Source organism: Phalaenopsis equestris, unplaced genomic scaffold (assembly GCF_001263595.1).
Source record: "Phalaenopsis equestris unplaced genomic scaffold, ASM126359v1 Scaffold000036, whole genome shotgun sequence".
NCBI lineage: Eukaryota > Viridiplantae > Streptophyta > Magnoliopsida > Asparagales > Orchidaceae > Phalaenopsis > Phalaenopsis equestris.
This window is the reverse complement of record NW_018164478.1, coordinates 5,782,406-5,790,671: the sequence shown is the minus strand read 5'-3', so window position 1 is coordinate 5,790,671 and position 8,266 is coordinate 5,782,406.

Sequence of the window (8,266 nt, the reverse complement as noted above, 5' to 3'; positions counted from 1 at the left end):
ATCGGTCGTCGCCGCCACCACTTTTCTTTTTATTTTAAGTTATAATTTGTACTGTAAGTGAAGGAAAATATTTAAAGGAATTTCAAGACTTTGGTAGAGAGGATTTGAGATAAATTTTTATCATTGTGACTACATTTGGTTTTAAATTAGAATTCTTATTTGTTTGCATGAATTCTACTTTCAAACTTAAGTGTGGTTGTGTTTTCTCCATGAATTCTGAGTATTTTTTTTATCTTTTTTCTTAAAATGATAAGTGTTTAAGTATTGGATGGAAGTTGTGTGAAGTATTAGTCTTTAATGTTGGAAGAAGTTGTGATGATTTTAAATGTTGTACTTCATTTACTTCTTAATTTGGCCAATTAAGATGTTAATACCTGTTGTGAAAATATGTAAAATCTGAGATGGTATTGTCTTAGTCAACAAATCGTAAGAATCACATGAAATTGTATGGATGAGAATGTAATTCATATGATTGAGTACAAATAAATAGGGAAATAAACTTTGATGGATGCAAAATTAAAGGACTTTAGAGTGACGCGCTAAAACCCCCAATTTAATTTATAGTTTTAGGTTTTGATACGAGATGTTAGCCCCCAGGTGGAAGGAGAAGAGGGAACTCCAGAGTGAGAGCTAATATCTTTCTTACCTAAACCGTCTTCAAGTCTATTCAAACTTTAAATTAGTCAATGTTCTTTACAGCATCTCTAATAAGGGTAAAGAGTATTATTGCTCGTATTTGACACAACACAATTTAAATACTACAACAACAAAATTCCTATACTTGTTACCAATTCATGATGAGGAAAAAGACACTTTATTTATATTGCATTCATTTTACAAGTATCTAGTTAAATTTAGTTAGTTGTTTACTTTATTTTCAATTATAAAAAATTACAAAAAGAATCGAACTTTCATTCCTTATATAACATCTAAGGTTTGAGTAAGAATATTTTGCTAAGTATAAATTGTTATCTATTTTCTTCCGATTTTTTGTTAAATAGTGTTGTTGTCTCTGTTGATTCGATATTCGTTTTATATTCGGGGCTTAATTAAAAAGTTTTCTATTACTTGATAACGATATGTATACTTGCGTAGTATCTGATATTTAAATATAATAATTGTATTCTTATTTGCTTTAAAGTCAAGTTTTTGCTTAGTTGTTGTTGGTGATCATTTTTTTTGCGTCATTGAAAAGTAAGAATTATAAGTTAGGAAAAATTAAGAATATAGTCGCATATATCGCATTGACATGTAAAAGCAAGGATCAAGTTTTTGACATCGTTGTCAGGGACAACAAAATGACAAATATAAAAAAATTTTGAAGAAAATTTTAGAAAGCAAATTTCTATTTTTATAGAGTCATATTTAAACTTTTTAGATTTATTATAGGAATATTGTAGTGTTATTTTTATATAAAGTTCTTGTTTGTATGTTTTTTTTTAATTTTTGTGTGTTTCTTAGAAATTTATGCGTAGTTCAGGTTCCATAGGACTTGTGTCATATGATTCTGAATTAAAGAGAACTATTAGAAAAATTTAAGAATTAAAAATTACTGAAAAAAAATAAAAAAATTCAAGAAATGACAAATCAAAATAATTAAAATGTTGAAATTCATCAAGATTTTAGATCTTTAAGAGATTATGCAAACCCTATAGTAGGTGAACTTCATCGTAGTATTCAAAAACTTGTTGTAGTAGCTAAGTTATTTTAATTTAAATCTACTATTAACCAAATGATATCAAATAATCAATTTAAGGGAACACTAATTGAATATACAAATTTATATCTTGCCAATTTTCTAGAATTGTGTGCTAAATTTAAATATGATGGTGTATCAGATGATGTTATAAGACTTTGAATTTTTCCCTTCTCACTGAGGGATAATGTTAAAATATTGTTACATTTGTTAGCATATGGATCTATCAGAACGATCTATCAGAACTTAGGGGTGATTTAGCACAGAAATTCCTTATTAAATATTTTTCACCATAAAAAACTGCTAAGTTCAGAAATGATATTATATCTTTTTGTCAGTTTGAAGGGGAATCTACTTATGAAGCATGTGAATGATTTAAAGAACTACTGAGAAAGTGTCCACACCATGCTATACTAGATTGGTTAATAATTCAAACTTTTTAAATTGGATTAGCTAGATCTCTTAGATCTATTATCGGTGCCGCTGCTGGTGGTTCATTGATGTATAAACCATTTCATGATGCTTATGCTTTAATTGAAGAGATGGCTACAAATAATTTTCAACGACCTTCTAAAAGGATAAATCATAAGGAAGTAGTCAATATTCATGAATCTGATACTTTTGCAATATTAGCAAATCAAGTTGTTGCAATTTCAAGGAAGTTAGACCAATTTGGAATGAATTTTTCTCAACCAATTGCAATGATTAAAGAGTATTCATTAGGTCAAATGGTAGATTCTCAAGTATCATTAGAAAATTTGAATGTCATAAACAACAAACAGAATAACCCATATTCAAACTATTATAATCCAGGTTGAAAGAACCATCCTAACTTTAACTGGAACAATACTTTGGGTGGTAATAATCAACAATAAGAAAAAAACCAAGTAAATCCAATGAGAAACTGGAACAACCAAGGGAATAATAATTCTAGACCTACTTATCCTCAATATTTTAACAATAATCCACAATTCAATGAGAAAAGGTTGTTTGTAGAAGAATTGGTGTTATAAATGGGAAATTAGTTACAAAGTCAAGAAGCTACAGTTATAAATATTGAGAATCAATTGGGATAAATAACAAATTCATTAATTAATAGATCCCAAGAAACGCTATAACAAATTCATTAATTAATAGATCCCAAGGAACGATTCTTAGTAATCAAAATTAAATCCATAAGACCAGAATAAAGAGCAAGTAAAAGTCGTTCAACTTAGAAGCAGAAGAGAGTTGGAAGGTAGTTTAAAGAGATTAAAGCAGAGAAAAAAAAAATTAAAGAGCCTAAAGAGGATACTCCGAAAGGGTTAGAGATATCTATTTCTCCACTTAAAATTGACTTAGAAAAACCACCATCTCCATTTCCTCAGAGACTTCGTCAACAAAAATTGAATAAGCAATTTTCAAAATTTATGGAAATATTTAAGAAGCTTACAATTAATATTTCATTTGTTGAAGCCAGATACACCAAAATAATATGTTGTTTTAATTATACATTTTATGTTTATTTTATGTGATATTGCACTTTAAAGAAGGATATTTTTATATTTTTGTTGCAGATATATAAATTTTAGGCATTTGGAGCAAAAGTAGTAAAAAAAATGAAATTTGAAGTCAAAACAACTAATTTTGAGATTTTGGCGCATGAAGTGCCAAAACTGGCATCTGAAGCGCCAGAAACCAAAACAACATGGTCTTAAGCAGGACGGCGCTTGAAGCACCAGAACCAGTGCTTGAGGCGCCAGAGATGACTTTTTGTGGATTAAGGCGGATCATGATGAATTTTGTGCGAATTTCAAAAGGGACACTTGTTTTAAACACCCCATGGAGTGATCAATGCATCTAGACGCTTTGGAAGGTTCTTTTATGAAGGGATATGTCTCTTGGATCAATAGACATGTCTTTTGAATTCAAAAGGGTTAAATTTTTTATAGAATTTTTTGAGGGAATTTTGAATTCTTTTTGAAGGGAAGTAACCTCTAATAAAAGAAAGGGAAGTCTAGGGCTTGAAATGAGGAAGAGGCGTGTGAGGGATTTTCAAAGAAAGCAAGAGAGAGAGAAAGTGAGAGAAAGTTAAGAGCTTGGAGATTTTATTCAATGATTGTAAGAGGAGAGGGAATGTGAGGGATTTCTTCATCATTACTTTTCTAAGAGAGAATTGAAAGTGCTTGTAAAGAGGGAAACTGAGCCGCAGCAATTTCTAGCAGCCACAGTTGTTTATTCAATCTTCAAGATGTTGCAACGTTTAAAATTTTGGAGGGAATTTTGAATTCTTTTTGGAGAGAAACAGTCTTTAATAAAAGAGAGATTTTGGAAAGTGTGAAGGGTGGTGTGTAAGAGGCGAACAAGAGAGTTTTAGAGAGAAAAAATCAAGTGCTTGGAGATTTTCTTCAAGGATTGTAAGAGGAGAGGAAATGTGAAAGATTTCTTCTTCATTACTTTTCTAAGAGAGAATTAAGACTGCTTGTAAAGAGGGAAAGTGCTTAAAGAGAACTTCTAGGGATTTTCTTGGGAAGGATTGTAAGATAAGTTGTGTTTTTTTTATTTCTTTATTTTGTAAACTTGTTTTTATATATGAAATTCATGTTTTATCATATATTTCTCATAAATTCTGAGTAGTCTTCTTTATCCTTCTCATTACAATGAGATTCGATTTTGTGAATAATTGATTTTGTTTTATATAGTTTTAAATGTCAAAAATTTGTGATGATTTGAACTCCGATCTTCATTTACTTTTCGATCTGACCAATTAAAATGTTAAAATGTGTTGAGAAACAATGTTTTCTACAAGATAGTGAGAATCACATTTGATTCCATGACAAAGGATGTACAAGATAGTGAGAATCACATTTGATTCCATGACAGAGGATGTCATCCATGGGGTTGAGTGCAAATAAATAGGGAAATATACGTTGTTTGATGCAGAATTTGAGATTTTAAGGTTACATATTCAAATCTCCAATTTGGTTCAGTTGATTATTTGGTACAGTTGATTGGAAACTGATGTGAGATTGTTAGCTCTCGGGTGAGGGAGTAGTGGAAGCTCTGGAGTAGCAGTCGGTATCCTCTCAGCTTAACCACAGAATTAGGGACCAAACTCTGGATTAGTCAATGTTCTTTATGCACTTAGAAGAGGGTAAAAAATAGGATTGCTCCTATTTGACATAAAATATATATATATATATACTCAATGTAAGGGAAGAATGTTTTTTTAAATTTGAACTCTTCGTCACAAAACTTTATTTAACTTTCGTAAGTTTACTTTTGAAAGTTTAACAATTAGTTTAATTAACTTAGTCTTTTAACTGCATTTTATTTAGCACTCACTCATTTACTCTAGATTCATATTTTGTACTTCACTTTGGTAATTTAAATTATAGTTTACATTATAATCATAAAAATTTACTTATAAGGATTTTCAACTTCACTGTGGGATCGATATCGAGGACTCCATTAGAGCCATTTATTACTTGAGCGATACGTATTCTTGCGTTATTTTTAGGGAATTTTGCGGTATAAAGATTTTGAAAAGATAAAATTATTTTTATTAAAATTATTTTTGGTTGAGTTTATATTTCATATTTATTATTATAATTGTTATGTGTATTTTGTAATATTAAAAAATATTTGCAAAAATAACACACACAAATTCGCCGCATTAGATAACGATATGTATACTTGTGCAGTATCTCATAATTAAATATAATAATCAAATAATTGTATTCTTATTTGCTTTGTAGTCAAGCTTTTGCCTAGCTGTTGCTGGTGATCAAGTTTTTTTGGCTTCATTGCAAAGTAAGAATTATAAGTAAAGAAAAATTAAGAATATAACCACATACATCTTACTGTCATATAAAATCTGGATCACTCTACACCTGAATGATTTCAATACTGTCACAAATCAATTGACGTCTGTTGAAATTGATTTTGATGATGAGATATGTGAGTTGATATTATTGGCATCATTACCAAATAGCTAAGAGGCCATGAGAATGACAATTAACAGTTCTGCAGATAAATCCAAACTAAAATATGATGATATTCGTGATTTGATTTTAGTTGAGAAGGTGTGCAAGAAAGATTCTACAAGACCTCAGGTTCGAGTTATACACTAATTGTTGATTCCAGTGAGAGATCACAAGACATGAACTCAAACACAGAAATATCAAAATAAAAGTATGATCAACAGACAACCTGTTAGAATTATGGCAAGGCTGGCCACATAAAAAGTAACTGCAGAAATCCTAAAAAGAAGAAGAATGATAACACTAATGTTGTAACTAAAGAAATACAAGATGTGTTATTGTTGTCAGTTCACAGTTTTGTTGATGAATGGATGTTGGATTCAGGGGCTTTCTTACAACTAATTATCTTAATGATTTAGGGTTTGTGAAGATTAGGTGCATTTTAAATGACTTGACTCATAAAAATTTTTTTTTAGGGTTTTCTGGTGTGCATTTTAAATGACTTGACTCATAAAAAATTTTTTTTAGGGTTTTCTGGTAATATTAAACATTCCAAAATTTTCTTGGATTTTTCTAAGCAAAATGCTAATTATTATGATTAATTTAAGTAAATAATGTGCGTAAACTTGAAAAATATGGATCTCTGTCTAGAGGCCTTCTTTAACTTTGAAAAAATCAGAGAATGTTCCCCTTGACAGAGGCTACAACATGCAAAAAATTCAAGTCACGGTGAAATATCTATATGCATTGAGAATCAAAAGACTCAAAAAAATGTTTAATTAATTAAAAATAAAACATGCATTAAATGACCTTCAAATTGTTTCCACATAGCTCTCCTCTATTCACTGGGCAAAAATATATTTTTATTTTATTTTTGTGATTTTTCTATACAAAGTTATGTATTTTTGAAGTTTTGGGGATTAAATAAATAAGAAAAAGCCCCTATTTTTCTACTTATCCATGTCAACCTCGTATGGGTCGAACAGGCCATGTGTCGCTGCCTGATTGGGCGCCTCCAGCCAGCTCATTTCGCGCCCCATCGGACCGCGCTCTGTTCGACACGATCAGGGCCGTCCAATCAATACACGCTTAATTTGACGGTCACGGGTTATCGTCCTAAATTAACTGGACCCGAAAACCGTCCATTTTAAAACCCTAATATCTCACTCGATTCTCAATGAAATTGAGTGCAGTTTTTTTTTTAATGCTCGTCGACTTGACTATTCAAACACATCCATACGGTTGATGAACCCTTGAATTAACTTTATATTCATTAATAAATAAAAGAAGCTCGAGAAGTTTGGTTTAGGGTTAACTTTCAATACCTTGGTCCAAGAGGGGTAGCCTCGATTGGATGCTTGTAGAGGCTTTGTGTGGGTCCCAGGAGCATTCTTGATGTTGGGGTGGTGTGGGTGCAATTAATTTGAATTTGGTGGATGTTTGGAGGATGTCCTGTTTCCACCTTGAAATTGAGCTTCAAAATTGAACTCGAGCAATGGCTTTGAGTGGCTAGGGAAGGTTTTGTTAAGCTCAAGATGTCTCCAGGAAGCTCTGGAAGTTACAGAGTCTCCCCAATGAACTGCAAGCTCTCTCTTTTTAGCCGTGGAGGGGGAGTTTAAATAAAATGGCCTAGGGAGGGGTGCATTTGGTTGCTTATGTGGAGAGTAGAGAAGCTCCAACGAGCAGCTGAGCTGATTTGGCCTATGGGTTTGAATTGGGTGAAAATCCCTTGTCTTGGCCATAGTTTTGGTCATTTTCCAGCCACCAAGGTGGTCGGACGACCAGGCATTGGTCACCTCTTGGTACAGGGAAGTCCTATGGGTTTGAATTGGGTGAAAATCCCTTGTCTTGGCCATAGTTTTGGTCATTTTCCAGCCACCAAGGTGGTCGGACGACCAGGCATTGGTCACCTCTTGGTTCAGGGAAGTTAGGGGAATATGTCAGAACAATTTATTGCAATGAGGTATTGTTTTGGCAAATATATCTTAAGCCTAAGCAAAAATGGAAATCAAATCCCTTAATTTAAGGGACCCTTGGTCCATGGCTCGTATAGCTTGGGTTAGATGGTTTTTGGCTCAGTCTTAGGGTCCAACTAATGGCTGTGGTGGAGTTAATTTGATGGCTTTAGGGTGGTTAGGTCACATTTAGTGCACAGGTTCAAATGGGTGCAAACGGCCAAAAATGGGTTTGGGCTATAAATTGGCCCAAATAAATGTTTCATTTGGTGTATATGATTGTAAGAAACAACTTTGGTGAAAGATGAATGTGGTTTTGAGTTCAATTGGATGGTCAATTTGGAGGGATTTTGAAATTTGATCAATTTGGGCATATTGGGCTAGGTTTGGTCTAGGTTGGGCTAGCCTTGGGTCAAGTCCAAATTTATTGTTGAAAATAGTTAATAGGAACCTCATGAAGAGTTTTCAACATAAATTGGGTGCCAATTTTGGGGTTAAGAGATTCAATTTGATGAGATTATGTCATGTGGCCAAAATTGGGGCTCTAAATAAAAATTAAGCTCAAATGATGGACCAATTTGACTTGTATTTGGTCTATATTGGTCATATCAAGGGTGAATTTGAGTTTAGAATTGAAATTGGGGGAAATTGAG